This window comes from Chelonoidis abingdonii, chromosome 25 (assembly GCF_003597395.2).
Source record: "Chelonoidis abingdonii isolate Lonesome George chromosome 25, CheloAbing_2.0, whole genome shotgun sequence".
NCBI classification, from domain to species: Eukaryota; Metazoa; Chordata; order Testudines; family Testudinidae; genus Chelonoidis; species Chelonoidis abingdonii.
In genome coordinates, this window is record NC_133793.1 from 19,973,743 (window position 1) to 19,990,086 (window position 16,344).

Consider the following 16,344-nt stretch of genomic DNA (forward strand, 5'->3'; position numbering starts at 1 on the left):
CAAATAATCAAAAAAAACTAATGCCACCTAAACAGCATTTAACGTACCATGCATTTACTGGCACAATAAAAATTATATTTTATGTTCTATGTTCTGTTTTGTGGTGTTTGTCTCGTGGCTAAAATTATGTTTAATATTTTCATAAAATAGTCTAATTTAAAATCAAACAAAAAAGTTAAATGCAAATACTTGTTTTATTCAACTTAAAATACAAAGTGTTTAAATAAATCAAAACAATGTAATATACTAAAGTCTAACACATTTGCTTAAAAAAAAAAAAACTTCATTAGCCAACTTGTTAATTAAAAAAATTGTTGTTAAAATTTGCCTACAAACAGTCTTTAAAAGCAAAAACATAAAAAGTTAACCCACTCCCCATATTGTACATAAAATCCTTCTGGCTACCTCAGATTTCTAGCCAAAGGGCTGGAAATGGTAAAAAGTTATTAAACTAAAACATTCATGATTGTATGGATCTCTTATCATATCCCTCCCTCTTAGTTGTCTCTTTTCCAAGTTGAACAGTCCCAGTCTTTTTAATCTCATAGTCCTAATCATTTTTGTTGTCCTCTATCTTTTCCACTTCTAATATATCTTTTTTGAGATGGGATGACCAGAACTGCACGATTTATTCAAGGTGTGTTCATGTCATGGGTTTTTATAGTGGCAATATGATATTTTCTTATTTCTATCCCTTTTCTAATGCTTCCTAACATTCTGTTAGCTTTTTGGACTGCGACTTTACATTGGATGTTTTCAAAGAACTATCCACAATGACTCCAGGATCTCTTTCTTGAGCGATAACTTAATTTAGATCCCATCATTTGTATGGGACTGTGTGTTCCAGTGTGCATTAGTCTGCATCTGTCAGCACTGAATTTCATCTGCCATTTTGTTACCCAGTCATCCAGTTTTGTAAGATCAGTTTGTAACTTCACAGTCTGCTTTGGACTTAACTACCTTGAGTAATTTAGTATCATTTGCAGACTTCGCCACCACACTGTTTACCTTTTTTTCCAGATCACTCATGAATATCTTGAACAGCACTAGTCCCAGTACATATTCTTGGGAGACCCCCTCCATTGTGAAAACTGACCATTTTATTCCTACCCTTTGTTTCCTGTCTCTTAGCCAGTTACTAATCCATAAGAGGATCTTCCCTCTTATCCCATGACTGCTTAATTTTGATTTAAAAACTTTGGTGAGGGACGTTGTCCAAAGCTTTTTGAAAATCTAAGTACACTATCTCCTCTGGATCCCCCTTCCCCAATGCTTGTTGACACCCTCCAAGAATTTTAATAGATTGGTGAGACATGATTTCTCTTTATAAAAGCTGTATCAATCTTCCCCAACATACCATGTTCATCTATATGTCTGATAATTGTTGTTTACTGTTGTTTCAATCAATTTGCCTGGTACTGAAGTTAGGCTCACTGGCCTATAATGCCACAATTGGCTCTGATGTCTTTAAAAAAATCACCAGTCATCTGGCACATGCTGATTGAAGTGATAGATTACATACTACAGTTAGTAGTCGAGCCATTTCATATTTGAGTTCATTCAGAACTTGGGTGAAAACCATCTGCTCCTAATGACTTATTGCTATTTAATTTATCAGTTTCTTCCAAAACCTCCTCTGATGGCATGGCATCTGGGACAGTTCCTCAGATTTGTCACCTAAAAAGAATGGCTCAGATACGGGAATCTCCCTCACATCCTCTGCAGTGAAGATCAATGCAAACAATTAATTTAGCTTCTCTTCAATGACCTTGTTTTCCTTGAGTGCTTCTTTAGCATCTTGTTTGTCCAGTGGTCCTGCTGATTGTTTGGCAAGCTTCCTGCTCCTGATATACTTTAAAAAATAATAATTTACTCTTAGTTTTTGCGTCTTTTGCTAGTTGCTCTTCAAATTCCTTTTTTGGCCTGCCAAATTATACTTTTACACTTGCCAGAGTTTATGCTTCTATTTTCCTCAGTAGGATTGACGTTCAGTTTTTAAAGGATGCCTTTTTTTTTCCTCTAACCATGTTTTTTCTCTGCTGTTTAGCCATGGTGGCAGGGGTTTTTTGGTACTCTTACTGTTTGTTTTATTTTATTTGGGGTATACATATACTTTGAGTCTTTATTACGGTGTTTTCCTGCAGCTTGCAGCCATTTCTGTCTTGTGATTGTTCCTTTTATTTCTGTTTAACTAGCTTCCTAATTTTTGTGTGGAATTGAGCCAATCAGCTCTTTCATTTCTCTCCCATCCACTCCCAGTTCCTGTGTGCCCATGGAGTTGTCAGCTGCACAAGTAAGACATACATGAAGGGAGCCCACCCATTCCAGACAAAGAGCAGATAGGATGGCAGGTGCATGTGGGAGTAGTTTGCTAAAGCAGGAGACAGAGCTGCAAAGGCTGGAATGAGAACAAAGGCCATAAAGTGGATATTTTTGGATGTGTAGTAGAAGTGACAGGTGTGACAAAGAGAAACAATTCGAACATACGTGAGAGCTCCATGCTGAATTTGTTTTAGGGTTTCTCTAATTTTTTTACCCCGATGGGACATCATATGTTATCTTAAGTATTTTAGTCAGGATGGCTGTGGGGTCTTAATTTATGTCACAGGTTGTAGTAGTAACATAATACACACACACACATCTTTAGCACAGTGAAGACATATTAAAATGACAGAAATGGCCTGTTGTACTAACAAGTGAAGTCTGTGAAAGCAGGACAATCTCTCCAAACTGCTACATGTCATGATTCCTTTCTGCTGAGAATTCAGTTCATTTGGTGGAAGATACAACTGAAATAGTCTTCCAATGAATTAATCCCAGAAGACAAAGCTAAGGTTCGGTGTATCATGCAAATGTGAAGCACCAGACGGAAGACCTTCATTGTAAGGCATGTGTAACAGTGCTAGTCTGCCTCTGCCAGATTAAACAGATTGAATGAGTAAAGAGCCCTGTTCCATTCAACCTGAGGTGTATGAACTGCTGTATGGTAAGAGGGAAAACTGGGCTATAGTGAAGGAGTAAACTCAAAAGTGTTGTGTTCCAAAAGAGAAACTGCTGAGCTTCAGTTCATCTGCAAATTTGACACCATCAGCTCAGGATTAAACAAAGACTGTGAATGGCTTGCCAACTACAGAAACAGTTTCTTCTCCCTTGGTTTTCACACCTCAACTGCTAGAACAGGCCTCATCCTCCCTGATTGAACTAACCTCGTTATCTCTAGCTTGCTTGCTACCATATTATATATATATATATACACACACACACACACACCCCTACCTGCCCCTGGAAATTTCCACTACATGCATCTGACGAAGTGGGTATTCACCCACGAAAGCTCATGCTCCAAACCGTCTGTTAGTCTATAAGGTGCCACAGGATTCTTTGCTGCTTTTACAGATCCAGACTAACACGGCTACCCCTCTGATACTATGTTCCAAAACGTCATAATTTTGTTTCTAGTTGTATAATTTGCTTTCCCAAACCACTTCATTTAGGGAAATGTGCTAATAAGGGGATATCTCGAGCCCAGCAAGGGATAAGATAGAATCATATGGTTAGAAGGGACCACAAGGGTCGTCTAGCCTAATCCCTTGCCAAGATGCAGGATTTGTTGTCTAAACCATCCAAGACAGGCTATCCAGCCTCCTTTTGTAAACCTCCAGTGAAGGAGCTTCCATGACCTCCCTAGACAGTCTGTTCCATTGTCCTTCCATTCTTACAAACTTCAGACAGACTTCCTGAATTTAGACTAAATTTGAGGAATTTACTGATAGTCTCCCACCACAAGACCATATATCCCCTTGGCAAGGAAGGGAAACTGATAGCCAAAACTGCCCTCCAATCCACAGTGGATGCAGCTAATACCTTCTCCAGGGCCATGGCTATGGGCATCATGATGCAAAGAGAGTCTTAGCTTCGTGCTTCTGGTTTTCCCAGGCAGGTCCAAAACGCCATCAAGGACCTCCCTTTTGATTAATCTCACCTCTTCAGCCAGAAGACAGATGAGTCTCTTCATACTCTAAAAGACTCCAGGGCTACCCTTCACTCACTGAGCATCAGTTGTCCAGACCAAGGTATAGATCTCCACATTTTTGCCAATAGAGACCCTAGGAATCTCCACACAAGCAACAAAAGATCCAAAGATCCTGTTTCCCCAAGCCCCCTACTCAGGTTTCAACATCTCAAACTCAACCAAAAGCCAAAAGGTATTTTTCACGTGAGCTTGAGAACCGCCAGCCACTAAGCCTAACACCTTGTGACCCTTCTACTCCTTTTGAGGGTCATTTAACATTCTTTTTCCACTCATGGAGCATGATAACAGTGGACAAATGGGTGACGAACTAACAATAACATTAGCATCAAATTTATTACCGGTGGGTGTTGATAAGTATCATGTTATACCATGCCCTTTATTTAGAAAATGTGTCTTTGAGGCCAGTGTGTTCATTACCCTCTTCAATAGACTTTAATTTAATTATATCCTTGGGGTTTTGGTAAATTACATGGTAGGGGTGTTACACACACACACACCCCTCTTAAGGTTAACCTGTTCCCTCTTATTTTCAGGCTTGACTTATTTTCCCACCTCCCTTTCCTGTAGAGCCATAATTTGAGTCTTCTTGCTTACAAGTAGCTTGTGTACTGATCAGGTATATTTATTATTTGCAGCTCCTTCATGCTGCCATTTATGGAAAGTTCTCTCTTTCCCATATCAGCTAGGTAATTTGCATCCACGCGGACACTTTCTGGCTTTCTTTTGGATCAAAAGCTATTAGCAGCTCAGAGACTCTGTCTTAAAAGGGACACAATTAACTTCCACCAGAGTTCTGATTACTTTTCACCTACCCCCAGGTTTTATCCTGGCTCTGGCAAACCTTGCCATTTTTCACTTTGAAACTTTTTTTTCCCTCCACTCCCCTAGGACCAAGTCCCAGCTCCTGTCTCTTAAGCTGGTCTGTTGACTCTGCTTTTGACTCCAAACCCTGTTGTGCCAAATCATCTTTAACTCTAATTTACAATCCTCCAGTTGCCTTCACTGGAGTAGCACCAAACTTGAAAGATTACTGGCAGCTTCCAATATTGCTGCCTTTACTTCAAACCTCTTACAAATGGACTTAAGTGCCTCCTTCCTCTGGAAGACATTGAGTCCCCATGGGCACGGACCTCCTTCCACTACCCATTTACCAAGGAGGGTGGGCTCCACAACTAACCCCCATCCCTCTGGGTCCACCAACACTGCCTCTATTTCCTTTTTAATCTCATCCCAGGTTCACCCCCACACCTTGAATAGGCCCTAATTCTTCCGTAAAAAATCTATTACCCCGACTTGCCAGAATCCGCAACTACCATCATGAGAGCCCACCATAGTCCCTCCAAGCAGCTGCGCAGACTATTGGGGGGGGGGGGGGGGCGACATACCTGGCTGCCACTCACCTGTCTGACATGATGTATCTGAGTCACAGCACCAAGGTGTTAGAGGGCTTTCCATTCATCCTCTCCCCTGGTTCTGGTCACACAGACAGAAAGCAGAAGACCAGAAGTCCAAAGTGCAAACAATGCGTTATTTACTGGGGTTAGTTTCCAACCAAACATATTCTGAAGACCTTCACACCAGTCAGGCTTATCTCAATACGCCGATAGAGTCTGTTCCCCAGTGTTCCATTCCCAGTTCTGATGCCGCAGAGCCTTGCTTGTGTCTCTGTTTCCCATTCCCTATTCCCCCTCTTAGCAAACATGTTTCCAAATTCCCCCCCATACACCTTCTGTTTGACCCAGTTTATATAATAATATTCTCAGCCATACCTTAACCAGTCATTTTACTGAAATTTAACTAACCAGTCCTAACATATTGTAACATAATTCTCTAACCAATTATATCCCACTACCCTAATTAACTTACACCTAGCAAAATTAATTACACAGTCGACAGAAACAATTAGAGAACCAGACAGATTAACAATAGAAAAGTGGGGGCAATAAAGATAATACAGAAATGAGGTTTTCACAACCAAAACCATTGAGAAGTGATTTCTTGCCAGACAGGCTGCTATCAAACTAAGTTTTCTTTAACCATCTTAAGATCTGTTTCTTTATCTGTTGGTGATGGGCACTAACAGGACGGGATCATCTTCCTAACAGCTCAATACCACGTCATTTCAGTGTTACTTGTTTGGAATGTGACCGTAGGCTTTACAGTGGGGTGACCACCTGCTCCAGCCCGGAAGGGGTTGGAAAAGCCCTGCAGAGAGCAAGGGCTGGGCAAGGTAAAACCCTGGCTGATTGGGAGAAATGGCTGCAGCTGGGACCACGCCCCAAACTGAGCAGCTGGCCTGTATGAAAAGGCAGGGAAGCCAGGAGCACACAGTCTCCCTCTGGCTGTGGAGGGAGAAGGGCCTGGCTGCAGGGAGCTAGAGGCAGGATACCTGAGTGGAGCAGTGCTGGGGAAAGGCAGAGGAGCTGGGGAGCTCCAGCCTGGAAAGCCCCAGGCTGTGGCCTAACAGAAGGCCAAAGGGTACTAGCGGTTGCAGGGGGGCAGCCCCAGGGGTAGGCAAAGGTAGCAGGTCCAAACCCCTTTGCCTATGATGCGTGGCTGATACTGCAGTCTGCCTCAGTGAACGGGGGCTAGATGGAGACTGGGCAATAGCCAAAAGTGAGGCGAAGTGGGGATAGTGGGCTGGGGATTCCCCAGGGAGGGGGGACCCAGATTGTACTGGGGGCAGCACCCCAGTTAAAGAGGCGCTGGGGTCTAGGGAGGGACATGGGGACCAGAGGCCAGGCAGATCACTGGCCTACAGGGGGCGCTCCAGAGCTGGAAGAGCTAATTCTCGGAAGTCACCAGCAGGAGGCGCCGCAGGGGGAGTCTGCTTGTCTACACTGTCCCTGCTTCTTAGCCTAAGAACAAGGCCTCAGACTATCTAGTGAGAGAAGGCCCATACACAGGCAGACTTGTGATTGTCATTCTTTGTTTTATAACTATAAATAGCTAAGTGATAAAAATACACTCAGTCACAGGGAGAAAACATGGAGGCCCACATGGAGTAAACAATTAAGTCTCACAAAGGGAGGCCACTGCACATGCACAGAATTCATGTCCCCCACAGATTTATTTGCTTCCCCACAGAAAAATGATTTTCTGACAGGGAAGCAAAGGGAAGCTGCAAGACCAGTCACACACCACTCCCTAGCAGCACAGGTACATTGTTTCAGGTACTCAGAGCAGCTGGTGGAGAGGTAGGTCACTGCAGGGCTGGGGATACCCCAGACAGTGGCTCCTACCCTGAGCTGGGATCAGCTGCTATTCCCGGCTGGGCTGGAGACAGGAGAGGATGGGACTTGTGCTTCCCCTGCAAGGAGTGGCTGGGGCTGTCAGACCCACCCCCAGAAACCTCCCCCAACTGCAGGAAACTCAGCATTCTCCCCTGCTTCCTACTGCCATCATGCCCCAGCTGTATGGGGATCTACTCTCCCATCCACCCAACCACTGTGCATCCAGATTTCCCATACCCCAGACATCCTGGCCAAGCTTCACCCCATACACCCAGAACCCCCCTAGCCCTCCATACCCAAACCCCACCCTATTGAACCTCAACCCCTGCCTCTGGAGCCCCCTGCACCAAGATCCCCTGTCTCTGGACCCCCACCCCTGCACCCAGACCACTCCCCATGGAGCTCCCTGCACTCAACCCCCCACCCTGATGAGCCCCACCTCCCTGAGCCCCCACATCTAGATTCCTGCACCACAGACCCCCAAACAGCTGCACCCAGACACCTGCTGCACCCAGACACCTACCCCACCAACCCCCACACCCCAAGCACCCGGATCCCCCTGGTGAGACCCCCAGGCCCCTCCATTGAGCCCTAACCACTTTAATCTGGAAGCCCTGGCAGAGTCCATTGCCCCTGCACCTTGAACTCCCCCCGCCCCACAATGAGCCTCTATGCATCCAGATCCCCCCCGAGCTGCCTGCACCCAGATTGTCCCACACAGAATCCTCCCATCCCACACCTGGATCCCCCCACACTCATCTCCTCCACTCTTGGATCCTGCCTGATTGAGCCTGTCTGCCCCACACCTGGTGTGTCTGGCACAGAGGGGCAGGGCCCCAGGGTATTTCTGGGGCAGTCCCAGGCCTTGTGCTATGTCAGGGCTGGGTGCAGCCTCACCACTGAGTCCATGTCCCCGGGGTGAGGTGTGGGGAGGCTGCAGGATGATCTCCCACCTTCCTGCAGCCAGTGGCCTGTGCTCCCCACTGCTATGCTGGAGCCTCTGCATTTATTTATTGACAAATAAAACTTGCAGAATTTTAAAATATTGTGTGTAGAATTTTTAATTTTTTGGTGCAGAATGCCCTCAGGGGTAGTATTAGCAAGTTTTGATCATTACTTTAGCTCAGGCCTCTAATACAAGGCCTGATGTTTCAGGCCCTCTTCTTACTACACTAGTAAGTAGGCAGTCTTAGGCATGTGAATCTTTGTATAGTGAAAATGATTGGTGAGTGTTTTGCATAGCTATACTTTGAGTAAACGAATTGGTTATAGCATAGATAAGAGAAATCCTCATTTTAACTCTATAATGAGGGTCAGGAAACAAGCTAATTGAAACTTAACTCTGGGCTACAGCTGAAGACCAAAGCTGCTAACATTTTTAACTCTGGCCACTGGGAGACACCCATCTCCTTTACTGGGAGTGGTGAGCATTAGATGCTTGGTGTATGTAGTCTGCCAATTAATTGTCGATTGCTAATAAATGTACATGTTTAAGAATGTTCACTGTGTGATAAAAGCTCCTTACTGGGACACAGTCCTGTTAACCATTAGAGGGCCAAGGGGGAGGAGAGAGCCCTAATCGTGCAGGTAACTAGGAGAGGCCCTGGCAGTAATTAGAATGATCCTGCATGAAAAGCATGATCAGACCCATACAAATGGTGATCATTCAGTCTGCAAACAGCAGATAGAAAAACTAAAACATGTATTGGAAGCAAAGAGGGGCATTATGGCAGCAGTAAGGGGAGGAGTAGGTGTAGGTGCATATCCCAGGGATATTTCAGCCCTCTGGGACGCTACTTGGAATCGATCCAAGTATCCCTGTCCCACGGTGATAGATCCCAGGTTATACTCCCCTTCCCCCCCCCACCCGACACCTTCCCTGAAGGGCCACATGCCCCCTTGAGAAGAGAGTTACACATATCTGACTCCAACCCTGTATCACTAAACCCATTGCTCCGATAATCTAACAGTTATAAAACCAGAACCCTCCTCAAAGGTGCTGGGAACAGACAAACAATGGAGGAAGTAACGATAACTACTGATCTTAGAACAGATACTGGTGGCTGCCCAGATGTGTGTATGGATTGGGTAGTGCAACCGATGCAACAACCGGAGTGGAGGGTGGCAGACTATAAGGCAGTAGCCCAAGCTTGTACTAAGCAGGGGTCGGCAGCCTTTCAGAAGTGATGTGCCGAGTCTTCATTTATTCACTCGGATTTAAGGTTTCGCATGCCAGTAATACATTAACATTTTTAGTAGGTCTCTTCCTATAAGTCTATAATATATAACTAAACTATTGTTGTATGTAAAGTAAATAAGGTTTTTAAAAATGTTTAAGAAGCTTAATATTAAATTAAAATACAGAGCCCCTGGACTGGTGGCCAGGTCCCGGGCACTGTGAGTGCCACTGAAAATCAGCTCGCGTGCCGCAGGTTGCCTGCCCCTGTACTAATGCTTCTGATTGGGCTATAATAAAGAATGCCATAGAGAATTTGGGTGTAGGTGTAGGGAGATGGAAAACAAGTAGGTAAACTGTTCCACCTGACAGAACAGGGCTCCAGTGAATCCCCAGAATTGTACCTAACTAAGAAAGAGGTCCTGGCTATAACTGCTGGGATCGTACAAGTATCTGGTGATAACCCCACTTTTGACAGCCCAGATTTTAAGACTGCAGTAGTGGACAGTTTAAAGCCTAAAATGAAAGTGCTTATGGGATCTGTGAATGTGACTAGGCATTACGAGGCCTTAAGGCAAGAAATTTTTAGGGCTCCCATAATTTTCCAGGTCAAGCAGGAAAAGGTCATAAGGACAGTAGACTGGAACAGGTCCAGACAGTAATCTTTGCTAAGAATGGACTTCCCAGACCACCAATGGAGATTGGGCTGTAACAGGACCGGCGCTAGGGTTTTGAGTGCCCTAGGCGGACGGCAATTTCGCCGCCCCGTGCTCTGGTCCCGTGGCTCTGGTGGAGCTGCCACAGTGGTGCCTGCGGAGTGTCCCGTGTGCCTGCAGGCGGTCCACCAGAGCAGCCGACCGTCCGCAGGCATGACTGCGGCAGCTCCATCCAAGCCGCGGACCAGCGGACCGCCCACAGGCACCACTGCGGCAGCTCCACGGGAGCTGCCTGCTGCCCCCTCCAGTGGCGCCCTGACCCAGGGGACACCCTGGGCTGCCGGCTGCTGCGGCGGCGCCCTGAGCCAGGGGACACCCTGGGCTGCCAGCTCTCGCCGGCAGCTCAGACTCCCTCTCTGTCCTAGCAGCAGCGGCTGCTCAACCATTTAAAAAAAATGGGGGTGCGCTTTTTGGCACCCCCAAATCTCGGCGCCCTAGGCAACCGCCTAGTCTGCCTAAATGGTTGCCCGGCCCTGGGCTGTAAGGGGGCTGATGTACAATGGAACAGTAGAGGTATACAACAGGAAGCAGGTTAAGGCAACCAAGAATATGGGGAGGAAGCAGGTATATGACTGAGGGTGGAAGAGAGGGGTTGAGAATAGAGGCATGGAGAAAACTCATGAAGGCAGGGGAACCTAGAGAAAAATGGAAAGGGAGACCCATGAGTGAGTTATTGCAGAGGTTGATACTGCTAGAGGCAGGAGTAGATAGCTGATGGGGCTCCCTTAAATTCCATAATGGATTTGGAGCCATCAGCACCATCTTATTAGGGATATCTGGCTCCTCAGACACCCCTTGAAGTAGTGGTCAAACTACAATATGACAAATGGGGGCATCCCATTGTAGGGGCAATAAGGGGGAGATTAGGAAAACATACACTCCCCACCGTGTTAGTTGACGCAGGAGCATCAGTATGTGTGCTTGGAGAACTATGGCTCCCTGAGATGCAGTGGGAACTGAAAATTTAACACAACTAGTATCATACACAGGGAAACAGTGCAAGCAGTCAAAACAAAGTCCATTATGACCTGACTAGGGAACCGGGAGTCATGGGTAAAATATTGTGTTCAGGTACAGAATCAGGCTGGAGGTATGGGCAAGGAAGATGGGATATTGGGAATGCTGTACCTTAAAAGGAAAAATTTTGTTGTGGACTTAGTTAATGGATGTTTATGGGCAAATTCAGTAAGTGTACCTATTTATGTTATAAATGCCACAGGGGCGGCTCCAAGCACCAGCATGCCAAGCGCGTGCCTGGGGCAGCAGGCCGCGGGGGGTATTCTGCTGGTCGCCTCAAGGGCAGCAGGCAGGTTGCCTTCAGCAGCATGCCTGTGGAGGGTCCACTGATCCCTCGGCTTCGGCGGACCTCCCGCAGGCGCGCCACCAAATCCGTGGGACCGGGGACCTCCCACAGGCAAGCCGCCGAAGGCAGCCTGCCTGCCATGCTTGGGGCAGCAAAATACCTAGAGCTGCCCCTGAAATGCCATACACAGATGTACAGCAGTTAAGGCCCCAGAAGGAGGGCAGTTAAATGATTGGGGCCCATGGGTGGAAATGTTCCCTGAGGTGTGAGCCAAAAATAAATTGGAATGTGGGAAAATTGATGCAGAAGTCTTGATTAGAGGAGCTGATTTTGCCCACACAGTGCTTGTATAACAGGAGGCAGAGGAAGGAATAAAAGCAACCATAGAAAGTTTGTTAGAAGGAGGCGTTATTGTACAAATGACCCATACTAACAATGCCTCTGTTTGACCTGTACACAAGGGGGATGGGAAGACTTGGAGAATGACAGTGGATTTTACAACAAGAACAGGAGTACTTGTGGCACCTTAGAGACTAACAAATTTATTTCAGCATAAGCTTTTGTGGGCTACAGCTCACTTCTTTGGATTCATAGAATGGAACACACAGACAGGAGATATTTATACATACAGAGAACATGAAAAGGTGGAAGTACCCATACCACCTGTCAGAGTCCAATCAATTGAGATGAGCTATCATCAGCAGGAGAAAAAAAACCTTTGAAGTGATAATTGAGATGACCCATAGAAGACGTGAGGAGAACTTAACATGGGGAAATAGATTCAATTAGTGTAATGACCCAACCATTCCCACTCTCTGTTTACACCTAAATTAATTGTATCTAATTTGCATATTAATTTAAGTTCAGCAGTCTCTCTTTGGAGTCAGTTTTTGAAGTTTTTTTGTTGCAAAATTGTCACCTTCAAGTCTGTCACTGAGTGGTTAGAGAGTTTGAAGTGTTCTCCCACTGGTTTTTGAATGTTATGATTCCTGATGTCAGATTTGTCTGCATTTATTCTTTTGCGTAGCGCTGTCCGTGTTGGCCACGTACCAGGTTAAGAGCGCATGCTGCACATATGCATATATCACTTTGGTAGATGTGCAGTGTGAACGAGCCCCTGATGGCATGGCTTGTGATGATAGTCCTAATGATGGTCCCTTGTTGCAAGGATAGTTCCGTGTTAGGTTTCATGTTGTATGGAATGTGTGGTTGCTGTGGTATTTGGCTTCCAGTTTGGAGGCTGTCTGTAAGCGACTGGCCTGTCTTCCCACGATCTGTGAAAGTGAGGATTGTCTTCAGGATAGGTTAGTAATCTTTAGATGATGCATGAAGAGTTTTAGTTGGGGCTGAAGTGACGGCTAGTAGCGTTTCTTTTATTTCTTGTTGCAGTCTGTCCTGTAGTAGGTGGCTTCTGCGTACTCTGCTGCTCTTCAATCTGTTTTTTCACTTCCGCACGTATTGTAGTTTTAAGATAATGGTTGTAGAGATCTTGTTAGGTATTTATCTCTGTCTGAGCTTGAGCCAAAATGTGTTGTATCTTCGAGCTTGGCTTCGAAAATGTCGTTAGTGTCCTGGATGGAACTGGAGCATAGGTAAGTATAGCGTCAGTGGGGTGGTGTTTATATGACCATCGCTTATTAGCACAATAGTGTCTAGGAAATGGACCGCTTGTGTGGATTGGTCTAGGCTGAGGTTGATGGTGGGATGGAAATTGTTAAAATTACAGTGGAATTCCTTGAGGGCTTCTTTTCCATGGGTCCAGATGATGATGATGTCATTCATGTAGCGCAAGTAGAGTAGGGGTGTTAGGGAACGAGAGCTAAGGAAGCGTTGTTCTAAGTCAGCCACAAAGATGTTGGCATACTGTGGGGCCATGTGGATACCCATAGCAGTGCCGCTTACTTGAAGGTATGTATTGTCCCCAAATGTGAAATAGTTGTGAGGACAAAGTCACCAAATTCAGCCACCAGGTTAGCCGTGATATTATCAGGGATACTATTCTTGATGGCTTGTAGTCCATCTGGGGGAAGGGATAGCTCAGTGGTTTGAGTATTGGCCTGTTAAACCTAGGGTTGTGAGTTCAAGCCTTGAGGGGGCCACTTAGGCATCTGGGGCAAAAATCAGTACTTGGTCCTGCTAGTGAAGGCAGGGGGCTGGACTCAATGACCTTTTTAAGGTCCCTTCCAGTTCTAGGAGATAGGTATATCTCCATTTATGGAGGGAGCAATAGCTCAGTGGTTTGAGCATTGATTTGCTAAACCCAGGGTTATGAGTTCAGTCCTTGAGGGGGCTGTTTAGGGAACTGGAGTAAGAATCTGTCTGGGGATTGGTCCTGCTTTGAGCAGGGGGATGGACTAGATGATCTTCTGAGGACCCTTCCAACCCTGATCTTTGTGTGGAATGTTAGTGGATTTTACAGCATTGAATGCAGTAACTCCAGTCTCCGCTCTAGTAGTGGCTAAATACCAAGAATGAGTTGCCATAGTAGCAGCTGGAGCACAATGGTGTTCAGTGACAGATTTAGCAAACACTGTCTTTGCTGTTCCCTTACACCTAGCATCTGGTATAAATTTGGTTTCACCTGTAGGAGACAGCAATTCTGTGTTACAAGAGTGCCCCAGGGCCTTCATAACACACCTGCAATTTGTCATGCCCAATGTGGGGAAAATTGGCACCTGGCGATCAAAAGAAAGTAGTGTCCTATATTGATGATATACTTGTGCATGGAACTGATTGGGAAGAGCCAAGGCACTGACTTCTCTTTCCTGTGGGTGCTCAATCCCCCTCTGCCCCTGCCCTGCCCCCATTCTGACCCCTGCCCCAACTCTGCCCCTATTTCAACCCCTTCCCCAAATCCCTGCCCTGGCCTCGCCTCTTCCCTGCCTCCTCCCTGAGTGTGCCATGTTCCCACTCCTCTCCCTTCCTTCTAGAGTGTGCAGGGAAGCTCAGGGGGGGAGGCACTGAGAGTTAGGCAGAGGAGTGGGGACGTGGCATACTAAGAGGAGGAGGAGGTGGGGTAGGGGGTGAGGGGAGTTTGGCTGCTGGTGGGTGCAAAGCACAGTCAGCCCAGTGGCACAGGAGCCAGCAAACAGAGCTGTAAATAGGGGAGTTTCATTGGGAGTTTACAGGGGGAGATTGCGGGGGAGACTTAGAGACCTAGGCAAAGGAATTGACAGGCCAGTGAAGGGAGTGGTTGGTGTTCTGGTGCCTGTTGGGGGTTTGTTTTGGTTTGTGTTTCCTGGACTAACAGGTGTTAGGTGGGAAGGCTATGGCCGATACAGAGGCAGCAGCGAAAAACACAATGAGGATGACTGGATGTGAAAGCTGCGGCATGTACATGATCCTGGAGGTATTACCTGAAAAGAGTTTCGTCTTCATGAAGTGCCGACTGATAGAGCTGATGGAAGAAAAGATCCGAGGATTGGAGTTACAGGTGGAAATTCTGGTAGAGTTTAGAATGGGGGTCCGAGCAGATGATGGAGCAAAGACTTGAGGAGGCTGAAGGGATAACCTCAGACTTGCAGATGGAAGCAGGACCAAAGAATTCTGAGGGGAGACTACTGGGTGAGGAAAGTGGATGGTGGTGACTAAGAGAACCAGGCAGAGGAAAAGACAGGCCGGTGAAGAAGAAACAGATCTCAGGAACAGGTTTGCGGAGTTGGAAAATGAAGAAGGGGCACAGCAGGTGTCGCTGAAGGTGAGAGGCAAGGAAGAAGAGAAGAGCAGCTAGTCCTATAGGAAGAGGGGAAGAGTCAATGGAGACAACACCAAACATGAGCCCTAGGAGGATACGGGACGGGTTGCAGAGGATTGCAAGGGTGAATAGGAATTGGGAGGACTTGCAGCCAGAGGGAACAGGGGATAGACAGGAGAATCGCACTGTCACCAGGAAAAGGCAGCTCTACATGATTGGGGACTCCTTACTGAGAAGAATAAACAGGCCTGTAACTGGAGCTGATCCGAAGAACAGAAGGGTGAGCTGTCTGCTGAGTGCTAAGATACAAGATGTGGACCTGAGGCTGAAGAGGATCCTAACAGGAGAGGGAAGGAATCTGCTGATTGTCCTTCATGTGGGAACGAATGATATGGCTTGATTCTCACTGGAACGTATCAAGGGAGACTGTGCCAGACTAGGGAAGACGCTTAAGGAAATCGAGGCTCAGGTGATCTTCAGTGGGATTCTGCCTGTTCCTAGAGAAGGGCAACAAAGGTATGACAAGATTATGGCGATCAACAGATGGCTCAGGCAGAGGTGCTATAAGAGGGCTTTGGGATGTATGGCCACTGGGAAGCATTCATGGACAGAGAACTGTTCTCTTGGGATGGGCTTCACCTGAGTAAGGAGGGAAATAGACTTCTAGGATGGAGGCTGGCACAACTGATTAAGAGAGCTTTAAACTAGGAATTTGCAGGAGATGGTTGGGAGATGTCCAGGTAATCTCCATGCTGGAATTTAACATTGAGAGGGAAGAATACAAAGTAAGAGAGGATACAGCCGTGGGCAGGAGAATGGACATAGGGAAGAAGGGTAGTGTAGATATCAGTCTAATTGGTGATACTGGTGGTAGAATGTCTGTGCCTAACCAGGTAAAGAATATCTGTGAAGCCAAATGGCAAAAAATAAGGTGTTTGTACACTAATGCGAAGAGCCTAAGTAACAAAATGGAGGAACTAGAGCTACTGGTGCAGGAAGTGAAACTGGATATTATAGGGATAACAGAAACATGGTGGAATAGTAGTCATGACTGGAGTAAGGTATTGAAGACTATGTGCTGTTTGGGAAAGACAGAAATAAAGGCAAAAGTGGTGGAGTAGCATTGTATATCAATGATGAGGTTAACTGTAAAGAAATAAGAAGGGATGGAATGGATAAGACAGAGTCT